Consider the following 18,754-nt stretch of genomic DNA (forward strand, 5'->3'; position numbering starts at 1 on the left):
AAAGACGCCAAAGCAAGTGGGCAAGGCTGAGGGGGAGGTGCACGGACTGGTGGGGTGGGGTGGGGAGAAGAGGAGCGGAAGGGACAGCTTGGGCAGGGAGACAGCCACGGTGGCGGTGGTTACTTGGATAAGGATGCCATGCATTGCGTGTGCACAGCTGTTACAGCAGGGCAGATGGCGTATGTCAGGGAAGACCCTCCCACGTTCATGTACTGGGAACGGCAGGTCATCCCACCCCACTGCAATGAAATGGTGGCAGCCTAGTGTGGCTGCTGCAGTGCAAAATCGGTCTTTGAGAATTTTGTAATCTTGTCTAGGAGTATCTCATCCAAGTCCTCTGACTGACTTGGTGGTCTATAGCAAACCCCCACAATAATACCATTCTCTGATAGATGTAAAAGGGAGAAGAGTGTCATCCAAAAGGGTGGAGCAACTGTTTTTAGGACACTACTTTCCCCAGGCGTCCACTTACTCTTCACTCTGTGGACCTAATGCCAATCTGCGGTACTATTTATCACTATAATTGCCTCTTCTGCTTTTCAAGAAAGTGAAACAGTACAACAATATTCAAAATCTTTTTAGGAAAGTGAGAGCAGGGGGACTGTCTGAGGTACGTGGTTAGGGAGTCCCCCTGGGAGTGGAGGAAATGGCTATCCTAGTTTACAGGGAGTTATGGAAGATGAGCTGGACCACACCTCTGATAACTTCCTTGTATCATTAAACTTTATTGAATATATATGAGATCTTCTGTATAACACATTTTTTTCATCAGTGTTAGAAACCATTATAAGTTTGTTTATTTAAAAAATATATATTTCTATTCCTCCTTTCCACTCAACATAAGGTCTCCAAGGCAGAGAATAATCAAAATAATTTTTTTAAAAGCTTTGAAAGAAACATATTATAAAAACAGTAAAAACAGGGCCTTTTCAGCCCCGACCTGGTGGAATGAGCTCCTGGAAGAGCTGAGGGTTCTGACAAAGCTATCTAGGTTGTGCAGGGCCTGCAAGACGGAGCTCTTCCGCCAGGCATTTGGTTGAGGCTGGGGGGGGGGGGTTGACTAGAGTTTTGACCTGGGGGTCCTGCCCTATTTGAACATCCCAGACTTACAATTAGGATCAGGATATTGCTCCTTGGTTGGAATCAGCAGAGTTGGGTTGAGGGATTATTGTTTTACTGCCATCTTATAATTGTGGGATATTGTGATTTTTGTTACTGCCATTTTAATGGGATTTTATGGGATATATTGTTTTATGGTTTAACCTTGTAAGCTGCCTTGAGGTGACATTGTCATAAGAGGAGAGGCATAAATATATAAATAAATAAATAAATAAATAAATAATTAACAAGCATTAAGCAAAACAGAGAAACAGGAAAGAGGGTCAGTGAGGGACTGCCAAATGAAACAGATACATCTACCCTCTGGCAAAAGACAATGATAGAAGGGGACAGACAAATCTCCCTGGGAAGGGAATTTCATAATTGCATTCCTTTTTGCAAGAGTATCAATGACCAGATAACAATGCAGAAGGACAAATAATACTATTATTGATAGCATAAGTAGAGAGTTACTCTGGCAGTGTGCCAAAACATTTAAAGAGTGTCCCATGTGTGCCAAAACATTTAAAGAATAACCCTACAGCTTTCTAAATCTTGGCTTTGAAAATGCTATTTGTCTCTTTTTCACTAGCTAACTGGCACTGGGGATTTTAGAGTTCATATAGACTTAATGTTCATTGTTTCCACCATCATTGCTACACCACAAGTTATGACTTGTCTGTATTAGAGGGATCAGCACACCAAACAAAATAATTCTGAGTGGTAGCTGTACAAATAAACAGCACACAGAAAACGCAAGGAGGAATTAAAGTGATGTTTACTCCTGATCATAGCTCCATTTCTCTATACCAATTAATAGGTCCCTTCCTCAGTCTGGAAAATTTTGAAACAATACATTTCAATACAGTAGTTTCCTGACAACAGTTGCAAGGGGGGGGTGTGGCTAAAGATGTCGTCCTGAGAGGGTGGCAGGGCATCTGCTCTGCTATCTCTGAAGCCTGACAGGGGTCAATTGCGCAAGCAATTGGCAGAAAAGAGGAGGGGTACGCAAACCCCACCTCACCTTTCTACCCAGGAAGTTCTTGGGGCCGTCTCCAATCCTTTAGGGAGTATATCTCCCTGGATTATAGGCTGTCAGTGTTCCAGGTCCAGAGGACGACTGCCATATTCTATCTCGGACTTTCTTTTCTTTCTTTAATCTTAAAGTATCTGCTTCAACCATACACGATGATTTACCACAAATGAACGTTTTGAACTGAGGGGAGGACATCGGCTGAGTTCCAAAACATCATTTACTGCAAGTATCTCTCGTTTTTTTTTCTCCGTCTCTCTTCCTGCATCAAAGCCCTTTGTTTCACCCCTCCTCTTACTCTGCTCTGCCCGAAGCCACCTCGTTATGAGGCAGGCTAATTCTCCTAACTAAGCAGAAGAAGGACTCAAATCAACTCGAATTTATTGGCAAAAGCTCTTATTGTAATTGTTTTGGTTTTCAGAGATAAGAGATAAGAGCTGTGAATGGGAAGATCTCACGAGAACTCTGTGCCAGCACGAGAATATCTGCCTTAACTGACTTCAATACGTCACATGCCAGAGGATAAAACAGAGGACCTCTACTGGCCACTTGTAAAATTGTTTGAGGCCGGGTTTTTTTAAAGTCAAAAACATGTCTATGTTAAAAAGATTGGCTCATCTAATAGAGATACAAACCCAAGATTTCAAAGTATTTATAGATGGATTGGTCAAAAATATCTCCAAGGAGATCCAAGATGGCAAGGAAGAAGTCTCCAATAGGAATGATGGATCAATAACAGTGGCTGATGACAGCTTTAAACAAGGTGGAAAACCAACAGCAGAAGAGAAATCTGAAATTCATATCTTCAAGGAGATCCAAGATGGCAAGGAAGAAGTCTTTAACAGGAATGATGGATCAATAACAGTGGCTGATGACAGCTCTAAACAAGGTGGAAAACCAACAGTAGAAGAGAAATCTGAAATTCTGGAGACGGAAAATGGGATGCCGGAGTTCTGCAGCCCAGATAAGGACACCCTTTTTAAAAAGACATACAGCCATCTCAAAGCAACAGTGTACAAAAATCAATCAAAAGAAATATGGATCTGCAGTGAAAGTAACCGATTTAAAGGAGCTCTTTGGGGAAAAAATTGTATTGATACTGGAGTCCAGGAGGTGTAACGGCCTCAAGATTTATCGATGCATATTCTGCGGGAAAGAGTACAACTGCACTTTCTACGCCAAAGGCCAATGGGACAGAATATAAGTCTACGGGAACGACAAGATGTAGCAAGCCTCGAGATGAGACCCCCTTAAGAAGACCGAAAGCTCATATTGTTTTTTGTTTAATGTTATACTGTATTCTATATTTCTATTTTTATGAAAAAGGGGAAGCAGTGTCTCTTTCTATCTTGTTTCTTGTTTCTTTTCCTTTGTAGGTATATAGGTAATATAATCATTAGTGTTGGAAATATAAAATGGGGCTCTCCCCCCTTATTTTTTCTTTCTTCTATTAGTGTATTGTTCTAGGGCCAAAGCCTACACTGACCTGTAGAAAATGTTTAATGTTAAGCTTTCAACTTAAATCTGAAAATATACCTGTCAGGATGGCTCTTAGAATGGGTCAAGTATAAATTGTTTTGTAGATGTATCAGAATTAAGGATAAGGAGAAGCTATAGAAGACTGAAAGCTTATATTGTTCTATGTTTAATGTTAAGCATTTAATCTAAACCTGGAAATCTTATTATTCTCTGTATTAACAAAATATACTGTATCCTACATTGCTATTTTTATGAAAAAGGGGAAGCAGTGCCTTTTTTCTCTCTTGTTTCTTTTCCTTAGTAGGCATATAGGTAATATAATCTTTAGTGTTGGAAATATAAAATGGGGCTTTACCCCCTTATTTTTTTTATTGGTGTATTGTTATAGGGCCAAAGCTCATATTGATCTGTAGAAAATGCAAAGCTCTCAACTTATACCTGTCAGGATGGCTCTTAGAATGGGTCAAGTATAAATGGTTTTGTAGATGTATCTGTATTAAGGATAAGGAGAAATTATGAAATCCTTTTGTAATTTTTTTTCTTTGTACATCTTTAAGGCAAAGCCCTACTTTCCTCTCCCTTCATCAGGGTATTGATACAGGGCTAAAACTCATACTGTTCTATAAGAAATGTTTAATGTTAAGCATCTAACTTAAACCTAGAAATATCTGCCAGGATAGCTCTTAGACTGTATCAAGCAGTTAACGTGAGGTCTACGATCTCTCAAGTAAGTTGATTAATAATAACTTTTCTTTTGTATATCTAAACAGGCCTTTTTTTTTTAAATGTAGTGGAAAGTGGATGGCTCTTAGACTCATGGCTCTTAGAGTTTTGGGCAAAAGTTTATATCACTGTGGAGTCAATGTGGGGTCGTATATTTTCAAATGATGATTATATTTTATTTACTGCTTTTTGTATCAATAACTCGTGTTGCATCCTATATTTCTATCTTTATGAAAATAAAAAACAGTTGCAAGGGGGAAAATGTTCTTTTTAAATGTGAGCTGAGTAACATTGTAAGACTTATGGATGAATTCTCGTTTGATTCCCTGAAGTTAGCCAAGGGCCTTTCCACACTTTTGTGTAAGTTATTATTTGATGCATGGGCATCAAAAACCGAGCTAAAAAAATACCTGAAAAATATCTTACCAGCATATAATAGCTACCAAGCCTGAATTAAAGCTGATTTTTTTTGCCTTTATTTTGGGATATTCAGCTGGCTCCTCTTGCAGCTGAGTTTAAAGTGAGTTTCAGAAGGAGCCAACACAAGATTGGCTAGGGTGGCAGGAGCTGAAAGCCATCTTATAATTGCCAGGTCTATGTGTAGTTGGGTTGGACTGTGCTGCAAGAAGAGCTAAGACAGCCCCAACCAGGGAAGGCTTTTTTAAGAGGAGCTAAGACAGCCCCAGGAGGGAAGGCCTCCAGATCCAGGATTTCCAAAAATATCCTGGACTTGAATGCAATACCGGTGTGGCGATCCAGGATTTTTCAGAAATATTGATCCCCCACCCGCCCCCAGTTCTGATAGACCTAAGCCGATTTTTTATGCACACCATTACAGGTATCAATTCAATCCTATGTTGAGTGGGACAATGCTTACTGGGTAATCTGTTGTGGGTTTTTATTTATATGCTATTGTTGATTTTAAAAAAGCTAATTCTAACCATTTTTGTTGCTGTCTTTTTGATTCTTTCCTTCTGATGAAGCTTGCTAGCCTACTAGGCTGAAAGGTGGGATAGATGCCTAATAAATAAAAGTATGACAGTGTGAAAGGAATGTGTATCATGTATTGTTTTTTATGAATAATTTGTCGGTTAACTATGTGCAATAGGACAGTGATCCCCAGTCTTTTTGTAAAGGAGCTCATGGCTCCAGACTTATGCTTCAAAACATAAACATAGCATGCACAAATCAATAAGACTGCAAAACCTTGGGACCCATTGTCATGGGCTTCATGACCCAATTTGGGATCAGGACCCACAGACTGAGAAACACTGTGATGAGGTATATGTTTGCACTTAGATTTATCTGTGCTTATTTATGGGCCACAGTGTTTCCCTGCTGTTAAAATAGGGCTTATATTGGCAGAGTACTTATGTCTGAATTCTCTGCCATGGATTCATTGATTTGTTGGGTCTACTAAATGTTTTCTAGATAGTCAATTGCATGGTTAATCCTTTGTCTATGGGATTACAGTTTGCAGTATCCTTGGTTAAATCTCTGTTTTGTCTAGATTTATTGTTAGGCCTTTTGATATCCAGAATTAACCTATTCTTGAATATGTTTGTCTATCAAAGAAAAAGTAAAGTCTTGGCCCTTCACAGGCTTGATCCTTCAGGCCTCTTCTAATTCTAGCATTTTTAAACAGCCCCGTGGCGCTCCGCGCCACAGACTGAATAAAGCACTAAGGGCTGTGTGGGCGGAGTTAGGGCGGGCCTAACGGCTCCTGATTGGCCCCTCCGAGTAACCATCCCGCCCCAAGCAGCCAATGGGGAGCCGCGCAAAGCGCGGCTCCCCATTGGCTGCTTCACCCGCCCAGGGAATGTGCCCGGCTGCTCCGCCGGCCGGGAAAAGGTTCGACAGAGTCTGGCCTGGGGGGTGGGCAGGGCAGCCTTCTCCCGGCCGGCGGAGCCACCTCGCCTTACCACCGCGCCGTCCCTCGCCCCTTTCTAGCGCCCATTTTATTGCTTCTTAAAATGGGCTTAAAATCTAGTTTGCAAATATTTGTGTATGTTTATTTGGTAATTGCCTACTCTTAATATTCCTGGATCTGTCCTTCTTTGGGTCTAGTACACTGTTCATGTCTCCCAAAAAATTATATCCATCTTGAAATTCTAGCATAGTTTGGATAAAGTTCTAAAAAAATTAACTTTAGCACTGCTTGGCACAGGCATTGTTGCCAAAACGCATAGTACCTTTACTTTCTGGAAGTCTCATTTTAAAGATTATATCTCTTCCTTCTAGGTCTTTTAATTGTTCTAATACTTCTAATTGTGAGTTGTTTATAGGTTTACAAGAACACAATGGGCCCTCCTACCCCCACTCCCATACAACAGTCTTTGCCCAGCTCCCCACTATCCCATGCAACCCCACAACTTACAAAGGCCAGGCTGGACAGGCTGTGGAGGGGTGGACTGCCACCTTCCCACCCACCCCACATCTTCTAAAGACCAGGAAGGTCGCAGTGGGCTGCCACCTTCTGCCCTCCCCCATTTCCCAAAGGCTGGTATAGGCAGGGAAGGCCTATCCCAGGGTTGCCTAAAAGGGTTGCCTCCTCTTTGTCCCTTCTTCCCCATCTCCTAAACGCCAAGGTGGGTGGGGAAGAACACAAGGGGGCTGTTTCTTTCCCACCCACTCCCAAAGGCCCTGCAGCTTGGGGAAGGCCATGTTGGATGGGCTGCCTCCCTCCTACTCCCCCATCTCTCAAAGGATAGGCCAGGCAGAGAAGCCTGTGTGTGGGGGTAGGATGCCTCCTTCCCATCCCCCCACATCTCCCAAGGGCCAGGCAGGATGGGGAAGCTGTTGGATCCCCCCAGTCCCTCTGAGGATTGGGAGGGTAGGGGAAAGCAGAGCACTCCAATGGCCAACTGCAGGACCATGGGGAGGTGTTGTGACCCAGTTCTTATTAGTGAGCTCTTCTCAGAGGAATACCTTGCCAGGAACTCCAAGCTTCACCCGAGCCTCAGCTGGATGAGAGCTTAGCCCAGCCAGATGATCAACAGGCAGGGAGCACTGACCAGCAGGAGGAAATGAAGCTGCAGAAAAGCCAGGGCTTAGATTCCAAAGTTGTTACAGGAGCTTCTCTTTCCTCTGCCCAGCCTCCAATTGCAGCTCCTGCCTTGTCAGCCAACTTAGCTCACATGGACCAATTAAGCAATGCCAACTATGTGCTGAAAGAGAGTTCCATGACACCATGTTAGCAAGACAGTTGCTGACAGCAGAAGACTGTGAGTCATAACAGAGTGAGGGCGGAGAGGCTGCTAACATCCTATATTAACTTGAAGCTTCCTTCCAGCAGCCTGCTGAAACCTGAGACCATCACAGGAGGCAAAGGAAACAGATGTCACAAGATGGGCTTGTGGGGTCTTCCTTCCCTTGCTTGAGGGAGTTGATTAGATGTTTGGTGGGAGATTTCAGTCCATTAATATTTACTTTAAAAAATTAATCCATTTTGTCCCATTGTTGGTGCCACCACTGTTTCTATTTCTGAGCTATTTCTGAGGTAAAATTGGCTTTGAGTTACTTGAAGATTTCCTCTCAGTTCCTTGATTTAGATCGTCCGCTTACAGTTCTTTGTCAAACTTCATCAAATTTTGTCAAGCTTAAACAGTTCCACAGGGCCTGCAAAAAGGAGCTCTTCTGCCAGGCATTTGGTTGAGATCAGGCATAACCAATAGCGACTGAAGGGCCCCTGCTCCCCTCCCTCTCAGAACTCCACCAGAATGCTCTGGACCTGCTTGCACTGTTGCATTGTTTATACTGTTTATATTGTTATAACTATCATTAATATTATTGTACCTCTATTCATGTTATAGATTGTTTCATGTATTGTTCATATGTTCCATGTTTCATGCATTATTCATATGTTCCATGTAAACTGCCCTGAGCCTCTGGGGAGGGCGGTATACAAACAAACAAACAAACAAACAAACAAACAAACAAACAAACAAATAAATAACTTGTCTTGTTCTTCTGTTTTGATTACTTTCCATCCCTTTGGTAAATATACAAAAAATATATTACAAATTTGATTTTTCATTTCTTTTCTTTTGCAAAATCTGTCTCAGAAAGTCAAAATCTTTCCTCTTTTTCTCATTCTTGTAATTTTACATTAATTTCTGACATTCCAGCCAATAATTCTTGTGACATACTTCCTGGATGCTCTTCTGGGTTCTGACCTCAGATTCTTAAATGTTTCTCTGGATACTCTGAATATTCTTCTAAGTTCTTTCCTGGAAGTGTTGTATTTCTCCCCCAGTTCTTCTTTTCTTTGGTTTTCATTTGTTTCTTCTACTTTCCTTTTGTCTTTTGGATGTATTTCAGTTACCATTATAATCTTTTTTCTCCTCTTGCTAAGAGTGTTATACAAGCTTTCCATAGACTAATTCTTTATAGTTTTTCTATGCAAATATGGAAATCACGTTTTATGGAAAGATATGTTATTTTAATTCTGGTGTGAAGAATTATTAATGTGGAAACACGTCTACTGGTGCACCCCATGAAACAAATAACTATGGAGAGACGCATGTTTGTCCTGCCCCAGGGAACATACCAGTACATGGTGGTTGGCCAGGCCCATTGCTGAGCCCCACTCACTGCTCTATCACCACCTCCATGGCTGGTCCTGCCATCATGAGTGTTGGGCCAGCCTTAGAAAATGGGTGGTGGATGTAGTAGTGGTGCAGCAAGAAGTGCTCAGGCACTGGGCCTCGCCAGCCACTCCTGCACCCATTCCTCCTGTGGCCTCAGAAGACATACAGCAGTGCAGCAGTGGCTCAACAAGTGGGGCTCAGTGCCAGGCCTCACCAGCCACCACTGCACCCATTCCTCCTGTGGCTGCAGAAGTCAGGCAGTGGAGGAGGTGCTTGGTTAGGCCCAGTGTTGAGCCCCACTCACAGCGCCACTGCTTCTGCCTCCACCACCAATTGTGCATCATTTGCCTTGCCATCAGGAGTGCAGGACTGGCATCCTACGATGCACACTGGTGGCAAGTGCGACTCAGCGCCGGGCCTCACCAGCTGCTACCATGCCCATTCCTCCTGCAGCCATAGAAGTCAGGCAGCAGAGGTGGCAGCTGGCTGCTTGCTGCACCACCTGTCTTACATGGCTTGCCCTGCCATCCTCTCAGAATCCGTTTGTTGCAGATTGTGTGTTTCCACATAATCTGCTACAATCGGGTTCTCAGAAATTTTATTCACTCTAAATAATAAAAATTAGGAGGAGATGAGGGATGTAGTTTATTATCTTATCATCATTTTAAAAAATAGTTATGTCACCAATAGAACAGTTTATAATATATTGAAATTTTTAGTAAGAAAAGGAAGGGTGAGAGAAATAAAGAGGGAAGGAAAAGGAGAAAGACATTAAAAAAACATGCAGATAAAAGAAAAAGAACAAAAGGAGAAAATGAAAAGAAAAAATTGGGTTATGGGGGAAGATGAAAGGACGTAAGAAAAAAGGAAAAGATCTTTGATTTATTTGCTCTTAAAAGTCTATATTTGTCTGTTATAATTCACCCAAAGAATGAAAAGGGAAGCTTGCCTGGTGACAGTACTTTTGTTTCTCAATGTGCTGATTCATCTGCGGAACCCGTCAGAAAGAGAAATATTGTAAAAAGTTAGTCCAGAGTCCAAATTCCCCTCATTATTTTAATTTGCTGAAGAGTATCAAGGAGAGTACTCTAGTAGATAATATATCTTCCCATTTGGCCATCTAATTGGTGAATCTGCCAATCTGTTCCAGTCTGCATGTAATACTTTGATTGCTGCATTATAGCAGAGCCAAGCACTGACCTTTATTTCAAAGGTGGAAAAAAGAGAGGAAGAGAACATTGTATACTCTGTAGAGAGGATAGTCAACAAGTATAAGCATTAAAATAAAGTTAATCTGAGAGATGAAAATGCAGATTGCAGCTGGTTCAGGCCTCCCCTTCTGCAAAGCTTTGTGTTAAAGCTTTCTTGAGGGAAGATATTAAATTAAGCACTGTTTAACAGTTTACCTACTCCAAAAGATAAATGTCATTTATGTGGGTTCTTTGTAATTTTTAATCCATATTTTTTCAAAAACACACTCATTTACCGGTGAGGTGCTAGCAGTCTGCCAATCTTTCAAAGTGAATAACAGTTCCAGAGCAGATCTTTGAGGGCTAGCCAACAGGTTGCAGATTTGTAAAAAGAGAATACTACAAAGAAGGTAATTTCAAGATTAATTTAGAGTGCAGAAAGTAAGAAAAAGCCAAGCGGAATATAAAGGTTAAAAGTGGTAGACACTAATAGAAGAAGAAGAAGAAGAATTATCTCTTAGAACTCTTAGCCTCATCTTGCTCCCAAGGTAACTGTTGTGAGACTCCTTTGGGTACAGAAAAGTGAGATATAAAAACCAACTCTTCCTTTCCTATTTCCAGTTTGATTTGGTCGTAGCCTCCTCCTGCAGATGGGAGGGGGATGACAGAAACTATGTGAGTGTGGATCAATATATGTAGAAGGAGAGAGGGTTTGAGTGCTCTGAGATACCTTGACCTGTGTGTATGCAGCCTAATGTGGGCCCTTCAATCATAGAGATAGAGCTTCTGTATCCAAAGTCTGTATCCAAACGGTAATGACTGGGGAAGGCACTGGCAAACCACCCCGTATTGAGTCGGCCATGAAAACGCTAGAGGGCGTCACCCCGAGGGTCAGACATGACCCGGTGCTTGCACAGGGGATACCTTTACCTTTTTTATCCAAAGTCTACATAAATGTAGATTCTATGCTCGCCATAAACTGAACTGTTGTCTCTGCAACTGCTGAATTTTAATTTATAAATTGCTTGGAGAAGGATCTTTTAAAATTTACCCTATTGTATAAGGTGCCTTCTATATTGTTGCTGTTATAATTCTTGTTAATAAAATAACAACACAAACTGCAATATGTGAACAGCCCTGAAACAACTGTTTTGCTGACTGAGGTACAAATGGTGGGGAAGGATGGTCTTGGCTCCTCTAAAGGAACACCACTTTTGTGCCTTCAGTAAGCTTTTTGCAAAGAATACAATAACATACAATTTACAATGTATGCAGAGAGCTTGGTGGAAGTGACACTGCACAATGGAATGTAGAGTTCTATTCCAGTTTTAGAAGCCTGAAAAAGGAAAGTGAGTGGGTATATTACGGTTTTCTGTTCAGGACAAACAACAGAATGTAGGCAATGTCCTTTACCATTAGATTAATTTTCATCAGCTACTCAAAATGTTGAGTTCCAAATACAGCAATACTTAGGAGGGAAGTTTTAGACACAAACTACTGTGAAACTCTTTCCAGAGTTCATAACATTTAAGAATGAAGTTAGGAAGACTGAAGTCATTAGGAGCAAAGAGAGTATTTCAGAGGGATGGAAATATGTTAGCGAACAGGCTGGGGAAAAGTATCTACATAAGTAGGCTTACGGTTAAAAGCTGAATTAGTGAACATGCTTAAGAGGATTAAAATAATTAAACCAAATAGTTAAGATAAGAATATCTCTGCTACTCTTAGCAGCCAGTGGTTTATCTTTTTCAGGGCTGTTTATAGCACCAAGGAAGATCATGAAGGGGACCTATGTTGTATCCCAGAGGAGCAAAGGAAAGAGGAGAAGTGGTCATGAAAAGGGATAAAACTTGACCCCATCTCTTTCTGGTCCTCCTTCAGATTTGCAGCATGGCACAGTTTCAACGTGAAATGAAAACACAGAGAAATGAAAGCACAGAGGCTGGAACTCAGTGATAAGACACTAGTTTCTCCTACCAAAGAGACAAGCCACGAGGTCAGACACAGGCAAATATCTTCCTTGGACTGCAGGCAGCTAATGTCTGCAAAAATTAGTTTTTGCATTTGCCTCTGTGAGGACCTCATCCCCTCCTGCATCCCCTGAGACCCCCATGGGCTTGTGGGGTCCCCATCACATTTTGGACTTAGTTGTTTTAAGAGACAGCCTATATGCCAAGAGGACTTGAAACTTAGGGAGACTTACAAAGGTACCCAGGTTCTGCCATGACACTGGAAATTACCCGGGGCGGTGCTGGCATCGCAAACTGATTAAGCATAATCTCCCCCAGCTCAACAGTAAGACTTTACTTCATTCCCAATAGCAAAAGACTTTTCAACACTGGAATGTCGTAGCATACCCCAGAGGTGTCTGCTCCACCCATGGAAGTTGCTATTTCATTCCCCAATGCCCAGTTTATCTTTTTGCTTTTTTTTGGTCAATTAAAAAGGGCACTCAAGTGTCCTTTATGTTCCATCCGGTTTCAGGAGCTCCTTGACTTGTACAGACATTTTTGTGTCCATGCAGATCTGGCTAACTTCATCCTAATTAATGTATGTTAATCACCCAGGGTCTTTGTGCACATGCAGATTTGGCTCACAATAGCCTAATCGAGGTATTTTCCCCACCAAAGTATGGCAACAATTAACTTTATACTAGCCAATGATATTCAAACTTCATATCTTGGACCAATCATGTTCCTTGGAACGTGATTCCCCATATCCAGCTATAGGACTATTGCCCATAAAAAGATCATCCCAGGTCAGTGAAAAGTGTGCCCGGTTTCCCACTAATGTGTTACAGGCTTTTTCTGCTTCCTTAGCTGGCTGATAACACTGCTCCTTGGGCCTCTCCAGACCTCAGACTCAGGATTTCAGGATGTATGTTGTCTTCTCTGAAACCTCCCAATTCCCCTCCCACCTTCCTTTTTATCAAGAGGTGACGACATCCCTCAGCAAAAGATTACCCCCCCCCCCAGGCCTCAGTAAAATTGTTAAGCGTTGACTGGTCCCTGGTAATAAAAAGGTTGGGGATCACTGTTCTATATGACACCCCTTCATGTATTTGAAGATGGTGATATTAACTCTTAGTCGTCTTCTCTCCAAGCTAAACGGACCAAGCTCCCTCAACCTTTCTTCATATGACTTGGTCTCCAAACCCCTCACCATCTTCATAGCCCTCCTCTATACAGGCTCCAGTTTTTCTTCAGTTGTGATGCCCAAAACTGAACACAGTACTTCAAGTGGAGTAAAGGTCTTCTGGCCATTTCCTGCATGCTGCAGGGGGTTGGACTAGATGACGCTGAAGGCCCCTTCCAACTCTACGATTCTATTATTCCATGATTCAGCCCAAGATTGTTTTGCTTCTTTAACTGTCTTGGACCTCTATCAAATCATAATGGGCTCAACATATGAAAGAGGTCACACATTGGATTTTTTTTTGTACCAAGTAATTGAGGCTAGGTTTGAGGGTGAGTAATTTTAGTAGACCATCATCTAATCAAGGCAAATATGAAACTAGCATGACACCCCACAGGAAAATGAACTGCCCACAAAGGGTACAAACTCACTGGAATTTGCATGTTTCCCAAAATGGCATTTGTTTGGAGGTGTTCAAGAAATAAAACTTGCTTATTTTTCAGCCTCCTTTAGCAGATAATTTGGATGAATCCTGGAAAGAAGAATGAGGATCATTTGTAACCCTTGGGTGTTGAGGCAAGAAAAGTTTGATTCTGCTGATTCTGCCTCGGGGGCTGCCCTGCCACTCTGCCGCTGGCTCACCTTTGGTGTTCTCCAGCAGCCGCCATGGCTGGGGCTCCCCCTCAGTGTGGCACTGCACAGCTGCTGCTGGCAGTGCCCCCCAGTGGGCGGTGGGAAGACAGGGTTGCTGGCGGGAAAGCAAGTGGAGCACGGGCTCAGGCGGCAGCAGCAACATCCTTCGGCAAAAGACTCCCCCCTCCCAGGCCTTAGTAAAATTGTCAAGCCTTGACCGGTCCCAGGTGATAAAAAGATTGGGGACCACTGCTTTAGGCTGATCCTTCACTAAGCAGTGGGTTGGACTAGATGGCCTGTTTGACCCATTCCAACTCTATGATTGTCCTTTACCTCTCTAAGTCCTTTTTAAGAAAGTTAATTTGAAAGGCATGAACTACAGCTTGAGGAGTCCATACATTTCCTTCCTCGGGTAAAATCATGTTTTTCATTATTTCATGGTCATTTAATATATTTATGTAGCTCTGGCCAACTGTAAACTCAGAAGTCTGGCACGGGGAGTTGGATATGCAAGCCCTACTTTGGATATTTTTAAATAACATCCCCAGTTCTTTGGCTTCATTAGATTTGCTACAGATTTGCATAGGTAAGAGTGAGAAATCAGTCTCAGAGAAAGCAAAAATAGCTTCCACTACAAATTCCAGTTTCCATTTACCTACTGACCCTCCAAGGATAGCACCAGTTATCAATTACCTAGGAAATTGGAATGATCTGTAGGCAGAGTGTCTTATCTTTCCATGCTGCATGCAGCCATCACATGAGGCACAAGTCCATCCAGAAGAGATGCATTATTATCATTTTAAAGTTATCATCTGTCATTGCTTTGCCCTTCATGGAAGGCCCTTGTAGCAGGCAGATTTCTTGAATGCTTTTGCCTGAGGGCCTTTATTTTTCTTACAGTATACAGTGTCATTTCTTTCCTTTTAAACATCCCCATGCTTTGTATTAAGACATAGTTTTGTGCCATGTGTTCTCTAAAGATGCTTTGAACTTCTTACTCCATGCACCATTAATATTGCATCGATGGCAGCCAGCTCACTCCTACTGCAGTAGAATCTGACTAATTGGAAATATCCCAGCTCCTTTTATTCCCAGAGTGACAGTGCAATCAGTTCCTCCATTCGAAGCCTACTGAAATCAAGGTATTAAATCAGATCAAATGCTACACAGAATTCCACTGTTTATTGAAGGTGGTAAAGACTGGCTTGGATAAAAATTTCTGCTAATGGAAATGCTGTCCATTAGCAGGAGAAACTTGCTTAGCTCTCCCACAATGAAGTCCAGTGGTCTACCTAAAACACTGCTGTTGGGGGACAGAGAATACCTCCCCAGAAAAGTCAGTTAGAGCAGGAAGGGGGAAATTATCAAATTATCACACATTCTTCTTTCATTAGAGGACAATATCACTGTATTCAAAACCATTATCTAGGAGAAGAAGAGTTGGTTTTTATATGCCACTTTTCTCTACCAGAAGGAATCTCAAAGCGGCTTACAATCACCTTCCCTTCATCTCCCCACAACAGACACCCTGTGAGGTAGGTGAGGCTGAGAGAACACTGATATTACTGCTCAGAACAGCACTGTCATGGCTGTGACAAGCCCAAGGTCACCCAGCTGGCTGCATGTAGAGGAGTGGAGAATCAAACCTGGCTCACCAGATTAGAAGCCACTGCTCTTCACCACTACACCAAGATGGCTCTAACAAATAGCTCTTGATCACAATAAAAAGGAAGTATAACAAACAGACATTTTTGAGTGTTAGACCTCTGGCAACTCAAGTTTCTCTGTGCTGATATCCTTAGGCCTCAGATAGAAAGGGAAGGGGGGAAACATATACACAAGCAGACTCCGGGCTGTTTACAACATGGACAAATTTTAAAGCAACATAAAATTTAAAACTTACAACCCCACCCCTACCCCCCACCCAGCCATCTTTAGTTTGGCCTGAAGGACTGGATATAGACCAGCCAAAGGGGAAAAATGTAGGGGGAACCTAAGAGAAGATCAGCTGTAGTATCTATTTATCGCATTTAGTGATACCTTTTTGTGGGGGAGGGAGGGGGCAAACCAATCAAGATTATTGAGGAAAAAAACACACTCCGTACCTGATCCAGAAGGCTAAAAATGCTTGTCACTTACATTTGTAGTCACAAGGTTGTAATCAACCTTGGATTTATTATTAAAGCCATACAATAGACCTAGTTGTTAAGACCTCTCTGGATGGGATGGGAACATGGAGTGAGCTGAAAGCCTGCACATGGCTGTCAGTGGGCCATACAACAAGTCCTTTATAGGATCAGATATTTGAATGGCTTCATTAATCTTACAGTTAGCTTCAGCAAATTGCATTGCCTTTGTGAGTGACAGTCAAAGAAGCTGAGCCCAGAGGTCACCCTAGCAGTGCCAACATGGTTATTGTTTTGGTCTGTTCTGGAGTTCATGGCGACCTAATAATCTCTTTGATCAGCCTTACACACAATACTGCATCATAAACTGTTTTGAGTGTAACCTTCATTTATAAATTGCTTATTAAAATGCCACTATTGCTCATTTTCCTTTAGCTCTTTATAGGCCTGCAGCACTGTGCATAAAATCTGATTACTGAGCTGTGCCACACAATAAACCAAAATAAGCTAAGAGAAGAATAATCAGGAAATAGGGGCTTCAGTTACCCATCTCTTCTCCTTGATGCTGCAAATTTCACTCTGAAGCAAGTCCCCCCCCCAAAAAAATTAACTGCATGCTTGTAGTAGAAAACAAAAACAGACCAGAAGAAGGTGTAGAAAGAAATCTATTGAATGTCAAAAGCAAACAAATTATTTTAAACAAGAATGTTGCAGTATATCTTTAAAAAGTTAGCTCTCATAGAACCATCAATAACAAGATATGAATATAAAAATCTTAACAATTCTAAGTTTTGCCTCAGACCCCCTGGCACTGGTGTAATATGGAGACAGCTATGTAGCTCACACAGAAATAAATATTATTGACCTCACTGTCTCCCACTGGACTCCCAGTCCTTAGTACAGCCTTTCTCAACTTGAGAACCCCCTGAAACATTCTTCAAGAAACTCCAGAAGTGGCACGATCAGTGCAGAATATGAGTGAAAAGCATAGCTGTGGACATTCCCACTAGAGGCCTCTCCCCTTCCCACACTCTCCAGATCCATCATTAGCCATTTTGGGATGGGGGGGGGAGGGTTGACATGGTCATATTGCTCAGAAAACCAATCTTTTAAAATATAAAAACTAATTAATTCCCATCAATTCAGGGAACCCTTCCAGGGCCATCAGGAAGCCGCATGATTTCATGAAACCCTGGCTGAAAAAGCCTGTCTTAGTGCAACTTAGGAACCTTTTGCCTTCACTTCCTCTTCTGGTTGTGTCTGTGAAATATACAAGCAGCTGGGGATTGTTGCCATCTCTCTCTGGATGGTCACATCAGTCTGGTTGTTCTTTGGTCACTCACTGAAGTGGACCACTCTACGGGTTAGTGGTTGTGTCTAGAATTCTGAATGTCTTACTTGCTTGTAATGTCTTACATCCTACAAAGATGCCTTTTTTGGGTTCTTGCTGGATCTCTTTTATTTTGCCGTATGATCTTTGCAATCTGTTTTGCAAGTAAACTTTGGTCATTGAAGCTTCTCTCCAGTCCCTGAAGGGAAGGCCTGAGTCTATTCGCATCTATCTGACCATATCCATTTTGGAGCAAATCTTGCACTCAACAACTCTATTCTGTTCTGGTGTTCAGGGTATAGTATGTCTGTGCCAGATTCAATGTTTCCCTAGTAATGCTTGCACCAGTCTAGATGTGTGCTACTACTATGGACAGACTGGATGGTTTGAGGTTTAGCAACAACAGCAATTTACACACAGTTGATTATCATTGGCACACTCACACTGATACCTGTTGCCAAATTCTTTGCTTGTACTTTTGAGATGGCTTCTGAGTTATGATGAATAAATTTTCTGTGCTAAAGCTCCAGGGACTTCTGGTCAGCAGGTACACGAGAGACAGGGCAATTAAATTATTTTCTTTGGGAGAAATCCTTCTGTCTCTGAGTTTGAGTGTGAGCTTGTTTACTGTTGCTGGTATTTGCATTTTTATTGCACAAACACTCTCTGAATGTAACCTGGCTTGTTACAATTGAAGCAGTCAGATGACATTTCTTTTATCTTTGGTGTTAGGCTTTCTGTAGTCAATTGGTTTCGTTCTTGTCCACCTTGATCTGGCTTCTTGTACCATGGAATTTGAGTCAGTCTTGCTTTTGTATCTTTTTATTTATTTATTTGTTGTATTTGTATACTGCCCTCCTGGAAGGCTCAGGGCGGTTCACATGAAACAGAACAGAAACAGTACAGGTAACTTAGATTAACAATGATGAATGAAATGGAACAATAAGCAACATGGAACAATAGAAAAATTAAACATTAAAGTAACTCATACTGATAGCTCAGTGGGTTGGGTGGAACTGCAGTGGGTGCTGTAGGAGGGAGCTCAGGAGGAGGTACAGGTCGACCTCAACCAAATGCCTGGTGGAGGAGCTCCCTTTTGCAGGTCTTGCGGAATTGTTTAGGTTCCGTCAGGGCCCTGATCTCCTCTGGGAGCTTGTTCCACCAGGTGGGGGCCAGGATGGAGAAAGCTCTGGCCCTGATTGAGGCCAAGCGAGCTTCCCTGGGGCCAGGGATCACCAGGAAGTTGGAATTACTAGAGCGTAAGGCTCTTTGGGGGGTGTAAGCAGAGAGGCTATTGTACTGCTTACAATAGCCCTTCTGTTAATGGTAAGGTAAAGGTAAAGGTAAAGGTATCCCCTGTGCAAGCACCGAGTCATGTCTGACCCTTGGGGTGACGCCCTCTAGCGTTTTCATGGCAG

This window comes from Paroedura picta, chromosome 1 (genome assembly GCF_049243985.1).
Source record: "Paroedura picta isolate Pp20150507F chromosome 1, Ppicta_v3.0, whole genome shotgun sequence".
Taxonomy (NCBI): Eukaryota; Metazoa; Chordata; class Lepidosauria; order Squamata; family Gekkonidae; genus Paroedura; species Paroedura picta.